The 25597-nt window shown below is 41.6% G+C and overlaps 1 long non-coding RNA gene across 1 annotated transcript; it reads left to right on the top strand.

The window, feature by feature from the left end:
• Positions 1-15107: 15107 nt before the first annotated feature.
• Positions 15108-18984, top strand: LOC142467675 (uncharacterized). Its single transcript, XR_012788471.1, has 3 exons — positions 15108-16535; positions 17509-17638; positions 17999-18984. It is a non-coding gene; the product is annotated as an uncharacterized LOC142467675 (long non-coding RNA).
• Positions 18985-25597: the final 6613 nt, after the last annotated feature.

The following is a 25597-nucleotide window of genomic DNA, read 5'->3' on the forward strand; positions in this document are numbered from 1 at the left end:
GCATCTCACAGTAAATGATGCAATTTTTTTTTTTTTTTTTTTTTTTAAGCCTCGCTCTTAAACCCCTTGTTGGACAAAGCGTGCTGCCTAGGGATGGGTTAGAATAGCTGGAGAAGTGTATCAAAGAGGATACACCAAAGAAATCCCTTTCGTAGGCGCACCGCAGACCTTTATAGTATATACGGTCAGGGGTGAATGTGGTGGGTGAAGTTAACTTTATTTCATACTGATGTGTCAAAAGTGTAGTTAAAACAGTATATAGTGTGAATCTATATACTCGAAATAAAAGATAGACACCTATAGTATATTTGGTCTCTGCCATGCCTCTCCTTTATTGTCTATATATTGCTCTATAAGGAATAGATATGCCCTTTTGTTATATATATATTTTGTTTTATCTTTCTATGCTTCTACAACCCGTGTGCTTTTTTGGGGTTTTAAAATAACCTTGGTATATATAGATGGATGGATATATATCCTTCAGTTATTTTTGGTTTGGGGTACTGTCATCTGATCCCTCGTTTGGGAGGGTTGTGTTCTTTATCATATATAACCAAAGTTCCACTGTAGGAATCTGTTCCCTGTATCCCTGTTTAATATTTGTTGCTGTATTTTAGCATAGGAGAACGTGCCCTAGTTGGCTGATGGTACAAAGTCGCAGGGGGTTGTTTGTAAAGCACCTACTGTATAAGACAGGTTATGGGAATATTGGTGTATACTTGCTTAGCACGTATGTTTATCAAGAGCAGTGTGTTAACACTCTTTTAGTGTATCTAGGTGGTAGTTGCTAAAGTGGCAAAAAAACCCTATATGTGATATGGTAAGTTTGCAGATGGTATTAGGTTCCATGCAGTGTTGTATGGTTAACACTGCATTTGAGATGCCTCATGTATATTGTATCCCTTATATACCAAAAGAAAAAACGCATCTGTGCTAGCCAGTGCAGTCTGTTGCCACAAGTTTTTTATGTGTCTATTACGCACCGCGCATGCGCTCATGAGTGGGGCCGTTCATAGCCCTCAGTTTGTTGTATAGACTCCGTCCGCGCATGCGTCAGAACGGGCTTCTATTGATACTGATCTGCGTACAGTGCAAGGTAGGTAAATCAATAGATAGGCAGGCGCTGTGTTCTATTGCGATCTTTAGAAATCTAGGAATGTATTCTAAATTTTTAATATGGGGTTCCCCGTGCATAGATGGAAAAAAGCCCCGCGTTGATCTTACGATACTAGGAGTTGCGTACGCAATAAGTATTGGGCTGGTGTGTATTTTAATCACACAATCTTGCACGTGTTCTTGTTAGAACGGGGTTTTGCGCCGTGTTGTGTAATTTTTCTAGAGGGTAGTGTAGAAGATACTGTTGGCACTATTGGAGCGCCACATGCGCATGCGCCCGACAGGGCTTACACGAATGTTGTTCTGTGTGTCCTGCGTGTAGTGTGAGATAGGTAGATACACAAATAGACAAGCGGTGTATTTATATTGCGATCTTACACATATAGGAGTAGATGTTTTGGTAGTCTAACTTAAATTCACACAGAAATATGTCCTATGTTGATATATAATTATGGCAGCTGCATACGCAATGCGTGGTAGGCTGAAATGTGGTTGGTTCACGTAGTAGTGCAGATGTTCTTGTTAGAAAGGATCTTTTATATAGTGTAGTACAGTTCAAAGCAAGTGCTGCCCTGTGGCAGTACTGACACCTCTTTAAATGGGTGTATCATATAGGTAATAGTCTTTAAGCGTTCTCTATTTGAGCTGTTGCTGGAGGTAGCTGGCAGAGTTTAATTACAAGTCGGCAAAAGAACCGACATGGCGCATGTTTCGTCACTTCCTGTGACTTCATCCGGGCTGGGCGTTACTGCGTTCCCTCTCGCTTATTTATACCCGGTGGTTACCATAGCGATCGTGGGACGCCTCATGCCGGTTAGTGGTGGTGCATAGGTACTGCATCCACTTCTGACCTTAGTAATTTCATTTGACATATGAAAATTTAAAGAGGTGTCAGTACTGCCACAGGGCAGCACTTGCTTTGAACTGTACTACACTATATAAAAGATCCTTTCTAACAAGAACATCTGCACTACTACGTGAACCAACCACATTTCAGCCTACCACGCATTGCGTATGCAGCTGCCATAATTATATATCAACATAGGACATATTTCTGTGTGTGCACAGGGAATTTAAGTTAGACTACCAAAACATCTACTCCTATATGTGTAAGATCGCAATATAAATACACCGCTTGTCTATTTGTGTATCTACCTATCTCACACTACACGCAGGACACACAGAACAACATTCGTGTAAGCCCTGTCGGGCGCATGCGCATGTGGCGCTCCAATAGTGCCAACAGTATCTTCTACACTACCCTCTAGAAAAATTACACAACACGGCGCAAAACCCCGTTCTAACAAGAACACGTGCAAGATTGTGTGATTAAAATACACACCAGCCCAATACTTATTGCGTACGCAACTCCTAGTATCGTAAGATCAACGCGGGGCTTTTTTCCATCTATGCACGGGGAACCCCATATTAAAAATTTAGAATACATTCCTAGATTTCTAAAGATCGCAATAGAACACAGCGCCTGCCTATCTATTGATTTACCTACCTTGCACTGTACGCAGATCACGCAGATCAGTATCAATAGAAGCCCGTTCTGACGCATGCGCGGACGGAGTCTATACAACAAACTGAGGGCTATGAACGGCCCCACTCATGAGCGCATGCGCGGTGCGTAATAGACACATAAAAAACTTGTGGCAACAGACTGCACTGGCTAGCACAGATGCGTTTTTTCTTTTGGTATATAAGGGATACAATATACATGAGGCATCTCAAATGCAGTGTTAACCATACAACACTGCATGGAACCTAATACCATCTGCAAACTTACCATATCACATATAGGTTTTTTTTGCCACTTTAGCAACTACCACCTAGATACACTAAAAGAGTGTTAACACACTGCTCTTGATAAACATACGTGCTAAACAAGTATACACCAATATTCCCATAACCTGTCTTATACAGTAGGTGCTTTACAAACAACCCCCTGCGACTTTGTACCATCAGCCAACTAGGGCACGTTCTCCTATGCTAAAATACAGCAACAAATATTAAACAGGGATACAGGGAACAGATTCCTACAGTGGAACTTTGGTTATATATGATAAAGAACACAACCCTCCCAAACGAGGTATCAGATGACAATACCCCAAACCAAAAATAACTGAAGGATATATATCCATCCATCTATATATACCAAGGTTATTTTAAAACCCCAAAAAAGCACACGGGTTGTAGAAGCATAGAAAGATAAAACAAAATATATATATAACAAAAGGGCATATCTATTCCTTATAGAGCAATATATAGACAATAAAGGAGAGGCATGGCAGAGACCAAATAGACTATAGGTGTCTATCTTTTATTTCGAGTATATAGATTCACACTATATACTGTTTTAACTACACTTTTGACACATCAGTATGAAATAAAGTTAACTTCACCCACCACATTCACCCCTGACCGTATATACTATAAAGGTCTGCGGTGCGCCTACGAAAGGGATTTCTTTGATACACTTCTCCAGCATCTCACAGTAAATGCCTTAACATTTCTGTGAGATTCCTAATGGCCCATCGGATTAACAGAGCAGGTGTCCCTGCAGTCCCATTTAGTTTGAATGGGACTGCAGGAAACCCCCGCTGTGTTAATCCGTTGGGCCATTAGGAATTTCAGAAATGTTGAGGCATTTACAGTTAGATTGCCCCAGATTTTCCAAGGCAAGTGATCTAATACTGGTGGCTGCATCTGTACCAAGGCCAAGTGATCTGTGCTGGTACTGCATCTGTACCAAACATTTCATTGTGCTGACTGTTCATTTAACTAAGATACTGGTCAAACTAAGAAGATACAAAAAATAATCTGGTGCTACTGTAGAGGCGTAAACCAAAACCCCAAAGATAAATATACATATAAAGAAACCCGTAGCACTAAAGTTTAAAAGTGAATGGTTATTAAACAAGAATGCAAAAAGATTTGTTATGCAGAATGGTGTAGATAAAGACAGAAGCACAATGTTTCGGGTCAAGACTTAATCAGGCAAAAAAAGAATACATTGTATGCATACACTAACAACTGGATCATACAGAATATTCAGGAGCACAATAGGACTGTACAGGGCATGTTTGCCAAAATCTGTGGTTCTTTTCAGCATTCAGCAAAACTGCAATACAGTAGCTTCAACAAAAGTATCTGCTACGTATGTCGTCAACCAAAGTAAGAGATATAATTCCACTTCATGCTTCAGTGACTTCAGGAGCAGCAATTATCCATAATGGGGACCCAACCGGATTGCTCTGTCAACCAGAACCAAGAGCTCGAATACCCTCAGCTCGTGCACACATCACCACTCACCGCGTGGCCCATAACATACCACGTGAAAGGACACTTTAATTCGGGCCTGAGCTGGGAATGGAACCACTGCACTTCAAATCACAAGGTCTAACATCACAAAGAGCCAATACTGACTGAGTGTCGTCGTCCCCCCGTGTTACACTATTGCCAACATATCATCCCAAAGCTACAACATTTTAACTGAGCAATGCCCAACCCTTCTTCCAACTTACACCCCATAGCATCCTAAACCGGGAAACTTTGCTTCAAGTAGATCCTTTCAGAAAGAGGGGGTAAGATCCCTTCCCCCCATCCTTAAATACCCCTTTACCCCCCTATGCTGACATCACAGCTCCTTAGTTGAGGGGCTCCTCAGCCTTAAGTCATGTCACCTCTCCCCCTATAGGTTCAGGGCTCTCTTAACATAAAATCTGTGGTTATCTTTAATATTCAGCAACAGTATGCAGAACACTGTAACAGCTTCAACAAAAGTATAATCTGCTATGCCATAAACTGAAGCAAGAGGTTGTACCAAGGTATAATTCCACCCTCTACATGCTTCAGCGACTTCAGGGGCATCAACAAGCAATTACAAGCTACACAGTCTCCCATTGATAGGGAGAGGAGAGATCTTTTTTACTCCAGCACACTGGAAAATCCTTTCACTTCTTGAACTAAACTACTTAAATCCCTTGAAATAGCACCGTGGGAAGGGAGTTCAGACATTGCCAGTCTTTCAGGTCATACCACTCTTTAAACTTCTGGAAAAGCAGCTGAAGTAGCAGAAGTACAATATAAATAAAGGCCGTTGTAGTTCTAGATACCGGGCCTTGTTCAGAACTTCAATAATGTGCTCAATTTTATCATATTGAAACTTGAGCAGTACATTTTGGTAACCATGCTTGACTTATTTTAAGTCAATCTTTCCAGCTTACCTTCTACTGTACCTGCTGATAGAGATCTTCGAATTATTCACACATGTTCGAATCCGCCACAAATATCCCATTTGTTCCGTAGCGCGAATATTCATGGACAAATCCGCCTATTTTATTGTTGTGTTTGTGTGAAAAACTTGATTGTTTTTTAAATCGAAGGTAAAAAACAGATGCTTTTTTCTTTTTTTCCCAAACAATTTCTATTTGTTTTTCAGTTATATTTAGGGTGGGGGTTGGGTAAAGAGCAAAAAAAGGGAAAAGCCGGAAGAGGGACAACAATAAAACCAACATAATTAGATCAACAATACAATACAGAAATAATACCAATAATATTAACAGGGAAAAAGTCAAAGATCGATGCAGCACCCGCTCCAAGATACTGGGACTCACCAGGTAAAAGAGAAAAACTGTGCTTTATTGAGTTACATTAAAAAGATAGGACACTCAGGACAAACAAAAATAGAAGAACCTCCTCCCATGCGTTCCGGGCATAGACTGCCCTTTCTCAAGGAGTATGACATAGGCAGTGGGAGGGAGCTATTTAAACCTCCCACATGCTGATTAAATTGGTGTATCACACCTGAGTCATAAGTGAAATTGGAATAGCAATTGCATAGGATAATTAAAACCTGCAGAGTATGGTATATAATAGGATAATTCATATATATAGAGAAAGAAAAACAGATAAGGTAGCGCTAATTCTAAAAGATATGACTCAAAAATGAACTGTGAATTAACCTAATATTCTATAGAAGAACAGAATAAAGATGGCTGCCTAAGATATAACTCTGATCCAAGGTCAGAGGAGAGATATTGATACAAATATATATCTCTGGCGCCTTGCACAAATGGATAATATTAAAAAGGATATATACAACCAGTGATGGTGACTGTGTCAAATCCAATGATGTACTCCAATCGATGCATTTAGCAGACATGAAACGAGAGTAAACAGGTTTGTACTTGGTATTCATATATCGTGTGTTTCTCCTACTAAACTTTATGTCCATTTTATCCAATTGAATTAGTAGATGTTCTATATAGTGGATTAATGATTCTTAACACATTGCATGCGAATATTGATCATTACATATTCTTGTCAGTTAATATATGACAGGCTTACCATTTTTCAATATTTTTTCAATGAAGAGGCAAAAGAAAATTGTTTATTATATGACTATGACTTGTATCATGTATATTGAATGTAGCGGTTTGCTCTTGCTTTCATCACAAATATAAAAATAAATAAAATAATAATATTTAATAATAATATTTAATAAATATAAATTTTCTAATTTTTTGTACACACATGATATGTTACTAATATTATCATGTCAATCAGACAAATTAAAATTATACACACCTGGGGATTTAAATTACTTCCCAATACAAATAAATATGTGCTAATCTGTCCGGTGTTAAATACCATCTCATCATAATTTTATATCTGTTTTCATTCATTATAGTACTAACAGACGAGCTCACAGCAGCTTCCCATATCTCTGCCCAGTCTTCCTAAAAAATGTATTTTCCTATATCTTTCTCCCACAGAGTCATATATACGAGTGCTTTTGTTTCTTATCTATAGAATTCAGAACAGCATATATGTTTGAAATCATCCATTTCTATTGTGTTTGTATTGTGCACATCTCTTCAAATATAGTTGGGTGTCTATTGCTTCGTGTAAAAAAAATTGAGATAATAAAATGCCTAATTTGTGTATATTTGAAATATTATGAAGATATATTTTTCTTGTATTTCTTCAAATGTATATAATGTCCCCAGAAGCATAGCGTCTTTAATCCTGATTATTCCTCTTGACATCCAAATATTATTCCTTCCTAGTATACAATAGAAGAGAGAAATGGTAGAGCACCACCGGAATTATCCAAAAAAAAAAAAAGAATTAAAAAGAGGAAAGTGCGTTATCCATAAAAGGGTTTAATAGTCATGGAAAAAAAGGGCAAGGCATTACCCTACCAACATGTTTCGTGCTACACAGAGCACTTTATCAAGGCCTGCCTGCTACATGGTTATATCATTCTACTAAGGGATCAGGGTATTATCTATTGGGGTGATTATTAGCTCATTGGTTCCTGGATAACTTGAGTGCCATCTATGCTGGCTTACCAACTAGGATACCACACCCAGTACCCTCCCTACAATCAAGATACATCCCAGACCTCATACAGGATATACCATAATTATTTCATCATTACCATGACTGTATACGGTTCTTGGCACCATGCATTATATTCCCCTTCCTGGTATACATCCTGGGGGGGAATTCTTCATTCCTCCATAATGGAGTCTTGAGTGAGGGTTGTTCCCTTAACCTCTTTTTTTCTCCCATGTATCCCAAACATTTAAAGTGAACTTAATAACTGGGTGGTTATACACTTCTTTAGGTCTATTTTTGGGGGGGGGTCCACAATAATGAATCTATATTCTGAACAGGGATCTCATTTGCTTCCATCTTCAGCCATTTAATCGCTTGTGTGGGTCTATGCCATGCCGGTAAATGGTATAATTGTGCTGCGGCATAATATTTGTTTAGTGAGGGCAAGGCTGTACCGCCATCTGTTTTTAATGCACTTTTTACTCTTGGCTTTTTCTTTCCCCGGATAAATCTGTACATTTTGCTTTGCACATCACTCATAACTTTGGTTGGGACATTAATTGGAAGGCTATGAAATAAATAAAGTAATTTAGGAAGGGAATTCATCTTTACCGATATTATTCAACCAATCCACAAAATACATTACTTACTGATGGGACGGCCGTTATTCGAACATTTAACGCGGTGTGTAGATTGGAATACCCATGCGATGGCGCGCAATTTATTTGAATTGTGCCGACTTAAACACGCGGCTTGTCCGGGTCAGAAAAGGGCATTTTAGCGTTGTCTGCAATACCGTCGAGAAACTCAAGTGGGCGATCGCGAGTTGTTGTCATAAAAATCCAATAGCAATTCAATGTCTGTATTATACACAGAGCAGCATGTGTACTGTACTGTTCAGTATACTGTACAGTACGCAGAGTAGCGTGAAACGCATAGGCGTGTCACAGTATCACATTTCTGCGCATTAAACATTATGATGACCTTTTGAAAATATTTATTTGAACTGATAATCCATCATACAGCTCTCTCGCCCCCGCACACACACAAGGCTCAAGGATTGCAACTTCTTATCTACAGTATACCTCTCCCACACCATTCATTTGTAATGGATGGCTGTCTGGCTTGAATCTTCCCGAGCATGCCTTATAGTACATTCCTGCGCATGCGTATACTGTATGACTTCCCAGTAGAAGTTCAAGTTTGTTACAGTATTTATTTTTCTTTTCTCGATATGGGCTTGGATAGCAATTATGGATATTATGAGAATCAAACAGTACTGTTGCTTTTTAATTCCACACTAGTCATGTACGTTCTTTCTGAGGTGGTTGGCATACTGTAGTACTGTGATTTTTATTTGGGGATGTGGGGATCAAAACATTATGATGACCTGTTGAGAATATGTCTTTGAACTACAATACAGGTAATCCTTCATACAGCTCGCACCCCCTCCCCCCCGCACACACACAAGGCTCAAGAATTTCAACTTCTTATCAACACCTCTCACAAACCATTCATTTTCAAATGGTTGGCTTTGTGGTTTCTTTAATCTTTCCGAGCCTGCTCTCACAGTTCTGCGCCCTGCATGTAATTCTCTTTGGTTGGGACCTGGGACCTTGCTGATTATTAATGCGCATGCGTGTATAACTTCCCATTAATTTGGAAGTTAGTTCAAGTTTTAAAAATATATACTGTACTGTATAAACATTTTTTTTTTTTGTTATCGCCATGGCTTGCATAGCAAGTATGGATATTATGAGATTTAAGTTTTACAAATGCAGTATATATTTTTGGGGGTTATCACCATGGGCTTGCATAGCAATTATGGATATTATGAGAATCAAACAGGACTGTTGCTTTTTAATTCCACACTAGTCATGTACGTTCTTTCTGAGGTGGGTGGCATACTGTAGTACTGTGACTTTTATTTGGAGGTGTGGGGATCAAAACATTATGATGACCTGTTGAGAATATGTCTTTGAACTACAGTGCAGGTAATCCTTCATACAGCTCGCACCCAACCCTCCCCCCCCCCCCCGCACACACACAAGGCTCAAGGATTTCAACTTCTTATCGACACCTCTCACAAACCATGCCACGCATGCGCAAGTGCGATAAATTAAGCCCTTCTAACTTGCCTTTTCTTCAACACAACACTCCCCCCCACTAGTAATAAGATTAACATGTTGTGTGAGATACAGGCTGAGCTAAGCAAGCCCTTCTAAAACTGCTATTGTACTGTAACAAAACAAGTCAACCTGAAGTTCAAAGCTTATCAACAACACAACAACAGAGCCCCCCAACATAGCCATTCACGTAAATGTACTGTTGCATGATTATCATGAGCTTGGCAGAAGACATGTTGGATAATCCTTAATGCAGGAAAATAGAATTTTTCTATAGAATTTTATTGCATTATTAACAGAAATGATTGATTAAACAATAAAAATATAATAATTTGTATAAAACATTTTTTGTTTTTCGATCTATTTTTTCCCAAACTAATGTGAAGTGCAATGCTTTGTTTGTTGACTGTTCATAAGAATTTCAGGTCTGCAAGAGGGGGTCGGTTTAAAAAATAGATTTTATTTTTTAATGCATAATACAGTACAAAAATACAGTACAGTAGCTCTTGTCTTTCTCTTCGTTATGGCATTGCAAGATGGGGAGGAGATCGGGGAGAGAGGGGGCTGCAGCTCTGAAAATACAGTATTTCAAAAGATTTTTTTTTAAACAAAATTTTTGGGGGGGCAAAAACAAATTTCTGTACTGTACAGTAACTACTGAGAGAGGGTGGGAGAGGGGGGTTTGTGTAAGATACAGGCTGGTTTGTACATAAACACTGTACCATTATCTTACACACACCCCCCCCCCTTCCTTTTTTCATTGCGGCAGTTCTGAAAATGAAAAAAACAATAAATGCGGACATGGTTAGTTTGAGTGCCACACAGTACTTACAGTGCTGTAAAGTACCTGTATCACACCTTCCTGTCCCTGATTAACTGAAATAAAATATTAAACAATAACAATACACTATTTAAAAAAAAATTTAAACACACTTTTTTTTTTTTGCAAAAAAAGAATTTCTATACAGTAACTACTGAAAGAGGATGGGAGAGGGGGGTTTGTGTAAGATACAGGCTGGTTTGTACCTGAACACCGTACTATTATCTTACACATCCCCCCCTTCCTTTTTTCACTGCGGCAGTTCTGAAAATGAAAAGAAACAATAAATGCAGACATGGTTATTTTTAGGGCAATACTTACCTGTATCATACTTACCTTTGCCTTATTACTTTCCTGAGGCCTGGCCATTACGTTGTATAACAATAGGCAACACAGTCGCAATATGATCGATATATTTATTACATCTGGCTATGGTGAGTATGTTGTTCCAGAAATGCAGTATTTCTTTCTCCAATTCATTATTTTTTGACGGTTTCCACACTTTTCTGATATAATCCTTCAACTCATGCCATACCATTTCTATGGGATTACAATCTGGTGATCTGGAATACAGTAGGATGGGAGAAAAAAAGTTAATTACTTACTGTAAGGAGATATAAACTGTGTAAAACAATGAGAAATGGTTACCCAACTTACTCCGCTGGCGTCTTAACACAGTTGATACTGCTGGCAAGAAAGTGAGCTGTTGACGCGCTGTGTTTCGGATCATTGTCCTGGAAGAACCGGTGACCAGATGGGAAATCATTCCTAATGTATTCGACAACAAGTGATCATGATCATGATCCTGATCGTGACATGTGATCAACATGTTATGTGATCTTGGAAGAATGCTTTATTCATGATTCCTGGAAACAAGAAATGAAAAATGTACAGTAACATTAGGTGCAAAATGAAGGAAGGCATGTTATTTGTGCATTATTTTACCCTCATTGATAATGATGCATCCTGGTCCTTGTCTAGAGATGCCACTCCACACATGCATCTTCACTGGGAGCTTGGGACGCGGCTTCAGAGATAGGCATCCTTTTTTGTAGAATGCATAACGGACAAATCTCTCAAGCGCAACAGTTGTCTCGTTAGTAACCCATCATTGAGGCTGCTCTCCTGTCAACTTCCTGCCGACCTTCTTCACAACCCATCCTCAACGCTGCTGCTCTCCTGTCAACCCCCTGCCGACTTGCTCCTCAACCCATCATTGAGGCTGCTCTCCTGCCAACCCCCTGGTCACCATCTCCACAAACCATCCTTGACGCTGTACTCCTGGCCACCCCCTGGTCACTCCTCCAGATCTCTCTTAATTGCCCAAAACAGCTCTGGGTAGTTAGCTTTGTAGAGTTCTGAATACACAGGGGTCAAATATACCTCCAGATATTTGACACTATCGTCTTTCCATCTGAAATGAAAATTTAGTTTCAGTAGTTTTAGCATCCCTGTCTCCACTCCCGATGCTAGCGCTTCTGATTTTGTGTTATTTATTTTATAATTTGAGAAAACATTGAATGTCAAAATCTCTTCAATTAGATTAGGCAGAGATGTCAGTGGTCTGATGAGTGTTAGTAAAATATAATGTGCATAGAGTGCTATTTTATATTCTTTGCAGAAAAGAAAGAATGGCCCAAGTATATTTGTTATAAATAGTCCAGGTAAAAAATCCAAAGAAGATAACAAATGATACTAAAAATTAACTCCCTTTTGAAAGTTCATGCAATTAATATTCATGTACTTACAATTTGAGTATGACTTGTACTGTAGTTTTCTTCCTATGTGGAATGTCAGAGGTTAATCAAGACAGGCTAGATCTCCAGTATACAGTATACAGAGTATGCAATGGGAACAAAGAGAAAATGATCATGGCACAATACATTTATTACAGAAGACTTAGTCAGAACAATATTTTCCTCTGGAAAAATCTTGTCACAAATTCTTCTAGCGACTCTGGCAGTCCAGTTTCTGGGATGTTCCTTAATCTCAGATTGTTTAGTCTGGTGCGATTTTCTGAATCTTCCATCGCTTCCGTCAAGGTGTTTACTTGTGCTTTTAAAGCTACTGTATTTTGGTCTGAGATCAGTTCGTCTTCTACTCCTTCCAGACAGTCAGTTCTTTCTCCCAGTCCATGCAAATAACGTTTTAGTTCAGACACTACCGTGGTCATTTCTATTTGCATTTTCTGCACCATATTTTTTAATAGGTTATCTAGATCCCTGTTGGTAGTGGGTTTGTCACTGTCATCAATTCCTCCTGCTGCACCTACTTCAGCTTCTTTTTGTGGTCTGTTGCCGCAACATCTTGGAATCCTGCGTGCCTCCGCTGTGTTCTTCTTAGGCCTCGTCCAGGGTGAAGGTAAGAGCGGAGGGAGCGGGCTCAAGAGCAGTGACGTCACCTGCATGTAAGCAGGAGACCAATCTTGTCCTGCTATAGGAAATTTGCGAGCACGGGGGGGCGTGTCATTGGGGCGGGGGGGCGTGTCATTGGGGCGGGGGGGGGGGGTGTCAGTGGGATGGGTTGTGTGTCAGTGGGACGGGGGGTATCAGTGGGACTGGGGACGTATCTATTGCAGTAACGTATATATATATATATATATTCCCTCTCTCTCCCCCTCCCTTCCCTCCCCCCTCTCTTTATCTCCCCCTGCTCTCTCTCCCCCTCCCTCTCTCTCCCCCCTGCTTTCTCCCTGCCCCCTCTCTCCCCCCTCCCTCTCTCCAACCCTCCCTCTCTCTCCCCCATTGCTCTCTCCCCTGCTCTCCCACCCCCCCTCTTCGCTCTCTCTCCTGCCCCACCTACGCTGTCTCCCTCCCGTGCTCTCTCCCTCGCACCCCCCGTGCTCTCTCCTGCCCCCCCCCTGCGCTCTCTCTCTTCCTCCCTCACCCTCCCCTCTCTCCCCCGACCCTCCCCTCTCTCCCCGTCCCTCCCCCACCCTCCCCTCTCTCCCCCCGACCCTCCCCTCTCTCTCCCCCGTCCCTGCCCCACCCTCCCCTCTCTCCCCCCGACCCTCCCCTCTCTCTCCCCCGTCCCTCCCCCACCCTCCTCTCTCCCCCCGACCCTCCCCTCTCTCCCCCTCGACCCTCCCCTCTCTCTCCCCCCCAACCCTCCCTCTCTCCAACCCCCCCTCTCTCTCTACCCCATTGCTCTCTCCCCTACTCTCCCACCCCCCCAGCGCTCTCTCTCCTGCCCCACCTGCGCTCCCTCCCTCCCGTGCTCTCTCCCTCCCACCCCTCTGCGTTTTCTCCCGCCCCCCCTGCACTCTCTCTCTTCCTCCCCCAACCTCCCCTCTCTCCCCCTCCCCTCCCCTCTCTCTGCACCGTCCCTCCCCCACCCTCCCCTCTCTCCCCCCCGACCCTCCCCTCTCTCCCCCTCGACTCTCCCCTCTCTCTCCTCTCCTGCCCCACCTACGCTGTCTCCCTCCCGTGCTCTCTCCCTCGCACCCCCCGTGCTCTCTCCTGCCCCCCCCCCCTGCGCTCTCTCTCTTCCTCCCTCACCCTCCCCTCTCTCCCCCGACCCTCCCCTCTCTCTCCCCGTCCCTCCCCCACCCTCCCCTCTCTCCCCCCGACCCTCCCCTCTCTCTCCCCCGTCCCTCCCCCACCCTCCCCTCTCTCCCCCCGATCCTCCCCTCTCTCTCCCCCGTCCCTCCCCCACCCTCCTCTCTCCCCCCGACCCTCCCCTCTCTCCCCCTCGACCCTCCCCTCTCTCTCCCCCCCAACCCTCCCTCTCTCCAACCCCCCCTCTCTCTCTACCCCATTGCTCTCTCCCCTACTCTCCCACCCCCCCAGCGCTCTCTCTCCTGCCCCACCTGCGCTCCCTCCCTCCCGTGCTCTCTCCCTCCCACCCCTCTGCGTTTTCTCCCGCCCCCCCTGCACTCTCTCTCTTCCTCCCCCAACCTCCCCTCTCTCCCCCTCCCCTCTCTCTGCACCGTCCCTCCCCCACCCTCCCCTCTCTCCCCCCCGACCCTCCCCTCTCTCCCCCTCGACTCTCCCCTCTCTCTCCCCCCTGACCCTCCCCGCTCTCTTCCCCACGTCCCCCCCCTCTCTCTCCCCCCTCTCTCCCCTGACCCTCCCCTCTCTCTCCCCCTCTCTCCCCCGACCTTCCCCTCTCTCTCCCCCGACCCTCTTCTCTCTCCCCCCCTTCCCTCCTCTCTCTCCCCCCCTTCCCTCCTCTCTCTCCCCCTTCCCTTCTCTCTCTCCCCCTTCCCTCCTCTCTCTCTCCCCCCCTTCTCTCCTTTGCCCTCTCTCTCTCTCCTTTCCCCTCTCTCTCCCCCTTCTCCTTTCCCCCCTCTCTCTCTCCCCCTTCTCTTCTTTCCCCTCTCTCTCAATTCCCCTCTCTCCCCCTTCTCTCCTTTCCCCTCTCTCTCCCCCTTCTCTCCTTTCCCCTCTCTCTCCCACATTCTCTCCCCCCCTTCTCTCCTTTCCCCCCTTCTCTCCTTTCCCTTCTCTCTCCCCCTTCTCTCCTTTCCCCTCTCTCTCTCTCCCCCCTTCTCCTTTCCCCCAGAGGACAGCAAGAAATGCAATGCAATACAATACAAGCTCCCAATGCTTGTATTGCATTGGTTTTGCCTTGCTGTCCTCTGATTGGGTAAAGTAGGTCATGTGATCTGAAGTCGGAGCTGCAGATTAAAAAATTTGAAACTCTTGAAACTGAGCTCCGACTACAGTTCTCGGGCACGCGCAGGAGGGAGCTCACGCAGACCACACACATTGTCTCAATGTGTCTCATCGTGGCGAGCATGAGCGCCCGCACCAGCTCAGCGCCACCCTGGATGCAGCCTTAGGAAGAATTGCGATGTTTCTATCGCTGCCTGCTTTTTCTCTGGTCGCAGCTTTATCTCCCAGGGTGGTTCGCAGCTGCTGTCAGCAGTATGGCGCCGTTCCAAGATGCACGCTGTGGATTTTTGCTTCTATTAGTGCCGGGACTGACAGAGCTTCTCACTCAAGTGGCCATCTTGTCGGCTCGCCACGCATGTGCCTTGAATGTTTTTTTCAAAGTGAAAACAAGTTAAATGAACTCTTCACTGGATTTTCATGCTTTTGCACTGAATTTTATTGGAAAACTAAAATAACTAATATTTGCGGATTCACAGATGTTTACAAAAATGTCAAATTCTTTAAGAATTGAACTTGGATGCATTTGCCTCTACTGGCTGACAACCCCCAAGGTGTCGGGCTCGGGTTAAAAGTCACATGATGTACCTCACTGACTCTCAGCTTCTCCTGCTCAAACTGCTGGCTCCTCCTGTCGTTAGTATAAGGAGTTCTTTAAAAAGCAGCAGTGGTGGCAATTGGCAACAAATAAAGAACAGGGGAAGAATATTTAAATGATTAACAGCAAAGTTGACATCAGGATTATCCCGTTTATACACTGGGAGTAGAGACGTGTATATTTTTGGCCCAAGTCTGTAAAACATGTTTTTAGAGTTCGCAAACAGGTTTTTTCAAAGTTTGTAAACAGTTTCCCAAGCGCATGTAAAAGTACATTCCAGACCATGAAATGGGGCTTATGTTGGTGAGAGGTACTGTACATGTGAAATAATTTAATATAAATATGCTAATGTGGGAGGGCATGTCAATGGGTACTCTACAGAATAGGACTTTTTTTCCCTCAGCCCTATTTTCAGAGTCTGGGTAGTGTTTGAACACAGCGATCTGGGGGAAAATTCTTTATTTCACCCACAAATATTTTAACTAGTAAGTTAAAGTGAGCATTTTGCATAACCCCGTGGCAGAATTTGTTCTTTATATAGCACAGCTGTAGTTTATTTAAGCGTTCCACCCTTTAGTGTGTACTCTGTATTAGAGATTGGTAAATGTGTCAATTTGAGTTGCATATTCACAAACAGCCATCAAAATTGTGTATTGCTGAGTTGCAGTAACTCAAATCAGTGCTGTCCTCTGGAGAAGATTCTCCCCAAGACATCTGCTCTGGTTTGCTGAATCCTGTGTAGATTCTGACATCAACCACAATCAAGCTTCCAGGTGGAGTTGCGATCGTCTCAGCAGGCTAGAATGTCTATTATGGTCACCTGACAACCAAATAAGACCAGTTCCATTTAGTCTGGAAAGCAGATGTTTCAGAGGTGGTCCCTTAAGAGTTCAGAGCGGTCAGCTGGACAGGTAACCCTACGCGTTTCAAAGCAACTTGGCTACTTCAGGGTGCAGATATGTCCAGTGCTCACACCCCTGATCCTTATGTAGAGGTTGATCTATTTATCACAGCTTTCAAGGTAGCCCTCTAATCGCTAATATATAATTTTACATACAATATTGTCTTATGTGAATCTAGTAATAATAAATTATATAACAACTAGATTATTATTTTATAGATATTATTATTAATAATCATTCATATTGTGATATCTCAATCTTAACTTGTAATGTCAGCTAGGAAATCCACTTCAACAAGGATGTGATTGGATGTTACCCTCTCTACATATAATCAGTCAAATAAAAATATATAACACTCATACCGTATCTATAAGTATGACAATAAAAGAACATTCTCCATTAATTATAGAGGTATCTACAATTTAAATAGAAGATTTTCTCGTGATGAATGTTATATCTTGGATCTTCACAACTCTAAATAGAATATCAGATGGATGTAACTATTCTCCATAAGGCAATTGTCCAGTACCAAACAAGAATAATTGATTTATCACTCACTGAGGTATGAGTCTCTAATGAAAGGTGCAAAGTCCATCTCTTCATTTAGACCTATAGCAGTTAGTCTGCAAAGTAAAAATCCAGTAGGACACTCTCTTACATTAAGTGATCAAACTAACATTGCCCAAGGGATTGTGAGCAATGGTTTCTAAACCTATAACACATTCCCTTGGGAATACTCTTTCATTAGAAAATGTCTGAATACCCCGTATAGCATGTATTCATTGCAGATATTTCTCCTGTGCTCCAGGAAATGCTCCCTAAGTGTTCTCTTGGTTCTGCCAATATATTGGAGGCCTCATGGATATTCCAATAGATGTTACTTCAAGTTTTTTATGCTCTTAACATTTTAACATTAAATAACTCACTATTGAGCTTGTGCTTTTTGGTTTTGTTTTTGTTTGTTTTTTTCATATCCTATTAGCATATCTCCCAGGTGGGCTCCTTTTTGTGCGCATAGGACATTGAACTGGCAACCAGGAAGTGAAAGTGGTCTACTTTTAAAGGAGTGTCCACGAGAACAATTAGCTACAGGAGTGCAGTGGAGCTCAGAGGTATGCTGCGACAGTGGAGCTATCTTTAAGGAGATGTGGGGTGTTTCCTTTATATATTCTTTGCATATCTTATTACACATCTCCCAGGTGTGTGTTTTTGTGCACAGGGCTCTCTCCAAGTTATTTCCCCCCCTTCCTTCCCCCCTATACCCCTCTCTACCATCTTCTACCATTCCTTCCCCACCTCTCTATTCCTTCCCCCTCTATTCCCTTCCTTCCCCCCCCCCCCCCTTCCATCCCCCCCCCCCCCCCTTCCATCCCCCCTTCCCTTCCCCCTTCCTGGTGTCTGTCTATGTAGCCTCCCCCAGCTTGTCTTCTCCTGTCTGTGTTGCCTTGACTTTTTCTTTGTTATATTTACAGATATAATCAACACTGCTTCAGATTAAGTGCATTGACACCGTATCCCCATAAGAACCAAAAAAACAAAACTTTTTTGTACTCCGCTAAATGTTCCAAACAAATGTAAATGAGTAGAAGTAGACTTTTAAAACAGCAAAACCTTTGTACGATTTCTCACTGCAGGTTGTCTTTATGATTTGCTTTTCCAACATTTTAATGACAGCTTTATTACATTTTTGACTTAATTAAAGGAAAAATAGAAAGTACAGGATTCAACCCGTAGGGTTGTAAACAGTCATGCATTAGAAAAGGCTGGATAAATCCCCGTTGTTCATCACCTGCTGGTAACCATGCAAACTGGTTCTTCAGAATGACCGCATACCTATTGTATAGTGAAAAGGAGCGTGGAACAATGTTAGGCTTTGTAGGGTAGTAATTTTCATTGGATAAGGAAGTCCAAAGTAAGACGCATGCTGCTTTTTGCTGCTAATTTTGCCATCCTTATTTCAAAGCATACAAATGTAATTTGCACTTGTCATAAAACATGTTGATGCTCCCCTCATCCCAATTTAATTATATTGTGTTAATAATAGTGAGCACTCAATATGTTTTCCTCTTGTATTATTACCGATTAAAGGAACCGTATCTCTTAAGAGACATCAAGTAATCTTCTATGTACATAACTCCTAACTACTCCTACGATAGTTATTTCTGTGTTGTATTGCATTATTTAAAATGTGTAATTAGCAGGCATACAGGAAATGGACATACCCAGTGATGTACAGTACATATAAAACAGAATACACCATTGGGCATCTATAATAGCCTAACTTTAGTTATATGTGTGATGATGAAAATATTGTTTCAAACTAAAATATTAATTGTATGAGTAAATTGTGATGCCAAAACAATATGAAGAGTTAATGTATGTGTATTGGCAGGATATTACTCCAACTTGTAATGACTAAATACTGTACAGTATATACCAGGAGTGGCCAACTCCAGTCCTCAAGGGCCACCAACTGGTCAGGTTTTAACGATATCCCTGCTTCAGCACAGGTGGCTCGTTGACTGAGCCACCTGTGCTGAAGCAGGGGTATCCTTAAAAATGGACCTGTTGGTGGCTCTTGAGGACTAGAGTTGGCCACCCCTGGTATAGATGCTTCTGTCCCACTATAACACATTTTAACAATAGATGCTCTAACCCAAGAGGATGGAGTAAAGCGAACAGCTGTTTACATATTACATACAGTATATGCATGAACTGGTGTCACTAAATGCTGCTAAGACAGCTGCTCTTCTGGTTTATAGTATGATGCAGTGTAATTACTTCTATGATTTTACCAACTTTTAATTAACTTGGAAAATGCTGTGCAAGTAAATAATTGAGACTGTACATCCACTACTGCAGATGCTTTGCTTAGAAGGCAAACGTTCTTTGAAGATGCAGTTCCACCTCGGAGCAACGTGAAATCATACAATGATATGTTTAGTAGCGGGGTAAACTTGCTGATGCGTTTAAAAACATAATGGAACCATATCTAATTGCTTATTCTAGATGTGTTGGTATACAGGGTAACCTGAACTTTAGAGTATCTTTTAATGCTCTTTAACTTGCATTCTCTCCATTTTCATGCACTGTTTGTTATTAACTTTATCTATTGCCTACTAGGAGGGTGGATAAATCTTCCTTTTATGAAGAGATTTGCAAAGTCCTTTTTTAAAGATAAATCTTTTAAATGTTAAAATATATATATATATATATATATATATATATGTATATTTTCTCAGGGTTGAAGAAGGTCCTCCTGGAAACCGAAACGTCGGGCATATGTGTGCATTTTGACACAATAAACCACTTTTATGTGAATCTCTTGTACTGTGCCGGTATATTGGATGTCTTGGGATACTCACGGACTTTAATTATTTACCCCTTTACCGTGCACCACGCCTGCCTCTGCTGAGACTTCTTTTCACTGTCTAAGACATGTGAATGTGCTCACAAGTGTTATTCTTTATTATATAAATATGATGTAGATGTATCTGTACCGTGTTAGCCGAGCGTAATAGTCAAAAGCAAATACTCAATACCGTTCTGTGGCTAACGAAATGCTTTTATTTGAGCGCGCTTTTGAGATACCCTGATCTCTTCTTCCGGTGGTGTTAAAATGGATAAAGCAAGAAAGGGTTTTACTTTAAAGCAGCCTGGAATGTTATCTGTGGATGAATCCTAGCCATCCCCCCTGTGCAGTATAAGATTTTTGACTTTAGGCGTTAAATGGTCCCGGAATGTTAGTGATGTAAGTGTGTGTGTGTGTGTGTGTGTGTGTGTGTATGTATATAAATATAAATTTATAAAGCGCCCATAGTGTACACAGCACTTTACAAAAGGTGTGTGTGGGAGTGTTTACCAATGGTGTTGGTGGGTGTTGAAATGTAAGAGGGTGTTGCATTACTATAAATGTGTGTAGATACTATGTAGTCCATATTGGTATATAGGGATACAATTACATTGTACATTTGTATGTGTAAGAGACAGCTGTGTGTGCATTCATATAGCGCAGTATTTATACACAAGGAATTAACACTCATGGGAAGAGAGTTCTCTTGTGTAGTTGCTCATGAAACCTTGGTCTCTGTTTGGGCCACCTGTCAGTGTCCCGTGCAGCTTAATAAATTTGTTTTCTTGTAACCTTTTATCTTTAGGTGAATATATATATATATATATATATATATATATATATATATATATATATATATATGCAAATACAACTGTATGCTCATCTGCATGTCTTAGGCAGGTCTGCAACCCCACCTTTCCCCATTATCACCCAGCATAAAGCACTTCCACTGCAGCAAGGGATTCTAGGAAATGACATGCAAATGAGCACACAGTGTCACTTTTTGCCTGGTCACAGCTTTGAGCACAGCCAGGGTTAAGGTGCATACCCAGAAAACCCACCCACAGACAGCTGTTTCGACCTTAATGGGTCTCATCAGTGTGGGGTTGATTTTAACTGGGTATGCAAAGAGGCTATGGGATAGGCTAAACCATATATATATATATATATATATATATATATATATATAAATCAAATGTAAATATTACTGTGTGCTCACTTGCATGTCTTAGACAGGTCTGCAACCCTGCCTTTCACCATTATTGCCCAGCATACAGTGCTTCCACTGCAGCAAGGGAGTCTGGGAAATTACATGTAAATGAGCACACAGTGCCACCTTTTGCTTCAAATCCATTTTGATATGACCCCTATAAGAGTGTACTTGCGGCATTGCACAGATTTTCAGCACAGCCGGGGTTAAGATGAAAAGTCAGTAAAGCTACCCACCCTTTTGGATCTCATCAGTGTGAGGCTGGTCATACACATACACATACATACATATACATATCACATATATACACATATACATATAAGGGGGTCACTCCCGGTATTCCTGATTTTCCTTTGCCCCCTGTCTTACCCCTGTGGCAGTGGGGGAAGGGGACGGCGACTTCTCCCGGTGGGCGCCGCCATCTTGGTTGTGACGCGAGGTTCGCGCAACCACCTGAGTCCCTACCGTCTAATCCAGGGATCCCCGGAATGTGACTGCAGGCTGTGGAGTGTCCGGATTACCTAGGATCCAGCTGACCAGAGGGGGGATTCCCCTGGAGGAGGTGTTTGACTGTCGGGGTGTCCGAGTGAAGGAGGATTTCACAGCTGATGCTAAGGACGCCTGCCAAAGGAAACAAACTCCTGACTCCTGAACCAACTGTTGCTGAGTGGTAACTTGTGTGTTTTACACACTCAATGCATATATCCTAGCTCAATGATGTACGCAGAATATTTACCCTTATTTTAATACACTTTTGTACTTTTCATACTTCACTATTTTGCGTTGTGCGCTGTTTTTTGTCTCCATGGTCTGGGAACAGAACTCTTCAGGAAAGAGACAGTCTTCACGGTGGGAGCGCCTGGCGGAGGCAGGTTTCATCGCAGGATCAGCGGATCCTTTGTGAAGATTCATCATACCAAGTGTGGACACACTCGGCAGGTACAGTCACCAAGTGGACCACCATTACCGGTACCACACAGGCACTGATCACGCCTAAGGTTGCATAACTCTTGGGACACATGGGACTCAGGGAATAAGGTGTGGGGTACAAGGCCCTGCAAGGTGTGTGGCTAGTTGTGTCTTTAGTGGGTGGAGTGATAAGATATTATCATAGAGTTATGTCAGTGCATTAGAGCGTTAAGCTATATGTTATGTTCAGTAAAGCCCTTTGCTATTTCACATCCAGTGTATGTGTTCATTTGTATGTGTTCTGCGAGGAACAACTCCCGCTCTGCTGGGAGCCATCACAGGTGGAGGCGCTGCACCATAAAGTAGTAGTAAGAGTAATTCACCCCAGGTTCCCCGTGGCGGAAGCTCTGCCCTCCCTGTTGCCAAACAGGTACAGCACCACACTGATAAGTAGTCAGATAAACCTACCCACCTCAATCTCACTTAGGGTGGGGGTAAGAGGGCTACATACACATATACTGTACATATACACCTATGACATTATTAACTATGTAAATGAACCGAGTGAATAATAAAACATTAATTAACCTACAAATATTATATCTCAAAAAATATATATAAAGATAATTAACAGGTAATATTCCAGGGAGGAAGAGAAGAAAAGAATATAACAAAAATATGTAATTCATTAATATCTATAAATGCGCATCTGAGTAATACATTGCATATAGACTATAAAAGACGGTGTATTATTGCCATTAATAACTTTCCGTCGGTGTGCAAAGGACGTGTTGTGCGGACCACATACTGGGGGCCACAACTACACGAAAGCATATACACAACATAGGTGCTTAGACAATTAATATTTCCCCTTACTTCAAATTCGGTTTCATTCTTAAAGAGACTGTTTTTTACATTCACTATTGCGGTTTGAAGTTTGTTTTGTATGTATATATGTATGTATGTCTTTATTTATATAGCGCCATTAATGTACATAGCGCTTCACAGCAGTAATACATGTGACAATCATATAAATAACACATACTATAGTACAAATAACAGATCATGGGAGTAAGTGGTTCAGACATAAAAGTAACATTGTAGAAGAGGAGTCCCTGCTCCGAAGAGCTTACAATCAAATTGGTTTTGTTTATATTTAGGTGTATATCTATTCATGCCATTTGCCTCTATTCATATACATAATATACACGGTCATGATAATATCATGAGATATTGTGTATTTTAATCCATCTGGTGCTTCAGGGGTTAATGTGATTGGAGTTTTATTTAAAATATACAATATTTGGGGTTTCTGGCTGGTCATGAATCTGTGGGGGCTTGATTGAAGTTGATTGCTTAAAGTACAAATAGAGGGTTTATGATATGTTAGCACCTCTTGCAGGCCTAGTGGTAAAAATTGGTATTTTCAAGAAATAGGGACATATGTTCTGCCAGACAGGGACTCTAACATAAACAAAAGGTTTATCAAAGCATTCTCTTGAAGGGGTTTATGGATTGGCAGTGGGTGGAACTATCCTATGCCACCTCAAGATATGAAGCATGGAATCAGGGACATGACAGCGATGTGATACATATATAAGAAAAAAGTGAATAACACTGTGCCAAATGACAATAAAATAGATATACAGTATGGATAATATGAAAATTAATAAAATCAATGAAACTAGGCAAAATATCTATAAATATAAAAGATGAAACCACTGCCAAAAATAAATATGCTGTGGCTATGGTGAATGAATGCAGACACCACCTAAAGCACAAATATGGGAAACAGTAGACAAAAACAAAAAAAAAACATGAACAGATGGAAGACAAAGATACACAAGGAGGATAGGATATGAAGGGAGAAAGGAAACACATGGATAAACTAAAAAACGGCCAAAATGGAACCCATTAGAATAAAAAAATCATTTCAAGTGTGCCATGGATTTAATATAATCAACAGTGAGTATATATTAGGTTGTGTAGTGCCTTCATGTTTTACCCCTGACGACGTCAGAACGTTGTCGATGAAACGTGTAGGGTGTTTTGCATCTGTCTGTGGGACTTTCCTAGCATTTGCCACATACTGGCATGGGGCAACTAGGGAACCGAGGAACAGTATCTCTGCACTCCGTTCTGGAGGAAGAGCTGTGTGTGCTCACCCCGCGACCGGAAGCGGATGCACATCACCGACTGGACTAGGAAGGGGTGTTCCTGATACCAACCTCTACCTGGCACCCAAGGAATGGTCCTATCAGTACTGAATGCTTTTAAATCAGCTATACTTGTGAGTAGTTTGGAGTTCTTTGGAGCCAATAAATTTTTGATAGAATCACACTATGGTGCCTGAACTCTCCTTCTTTGTCTTATAGATTACATATATACATATGTCTTTGTCCTAAAGGGGACTGCACTTATGTTAACATAGAAAGCTTTTATTTACCTGCATGTATGTTCTGTTGGCTTTTAAACACATCCTTTAATGTCAAACCTTTAAAAATGTATTCTCTCTGTATGTTGTCCCCTGGATATAAACATTTTTATTTCCCAATCATGCATGCTGTTAGCACTCCAAATACAATACAGACAGCTAGAGCAACACATTCAAACTTTGGTTTTCGGAACATCCGAGGATTTTATCCAGCCATGCTGTGAAGGTGAAAAATAAATACAACTTGAGCCAAGGATCTATCCCACCAGATAGCCTTCTATCTATGACCCAGATCCACACAGGTCAGTTATTGATTTACACTAAGTGCTAAAGTGAATCTTCAAAGTTCAATACCGTAGTGCAAAGTGTTGCTTCTGGTCGGGAAGTCCATTGTGTTAAGTATAACAGCCGTTAGTGCTAATGGTGAGGCAGAGAGTAATGGACTCGTATTGTATTAAAATATTAAGTGACTTCTGTACCTCCACGAACACATCTTTACACAACACATGGAGAGATAAACAAAAATAAATACACCTGAGATACACGAGAGATATACTAATTTGGATATACAAAGTATATTCAAATGATTTGAATTGGCATATTACTCATGTATATTAAGTGTGTTCATTTTTGTTCTCTCTCCCTCTCAATTTCCCCACCTCTACTCTCCAGCAAAACCTGTATTTCAGTGTCTCGATGGGAGTAACGCCTCCTTTAGGTAAGAGCTATGTTATTTGAAGTTAGCACAAGGCAGTGCAAATTTAATATGGCCTTAGGCCTATGTAAATGGGATATACCATATACAGATCAACCCTGTTATCACGTGATCCATTACAATGCGAATCCGCTTATAACGCGATGCAAGCATGGCTCCCAATTTTTGTATTGATGAATACTTTACAACGCGATTATTGATGTCTTTAATACTTTATTGTACAATGCATACAATTGTACATTATTTCTAACGCGATCCGCTTATAACGCAATGTGATTTTTTGGACCCCAAGCACAGTATTATAACGGGGTTGAGCAGTATCTGCAGTTGTGTTTGCGTGTATTTAACTTTGTTGATTTGTATTACCAATATTAAAACACTAGCATGCGACTATATGGTGATGACTCTACAGGAGCACCATTAATTTGCCTCTGGTGCTAGTTCACGCTCG

This window comes from Ascaphus truei, chromosome 16, assembly GCF_040206685.1.
Source record: "Ascaphus truei isolate aAscTru1 chromosome 16, aAscTru1.hap1, whole genome shotgun sequence".
Lineage (NCBI taxonomy): Eukaryota > Metazoa > Chordata > Amphibia > Anura > Ascaphidae > Ascaphus > Ascaphus truei.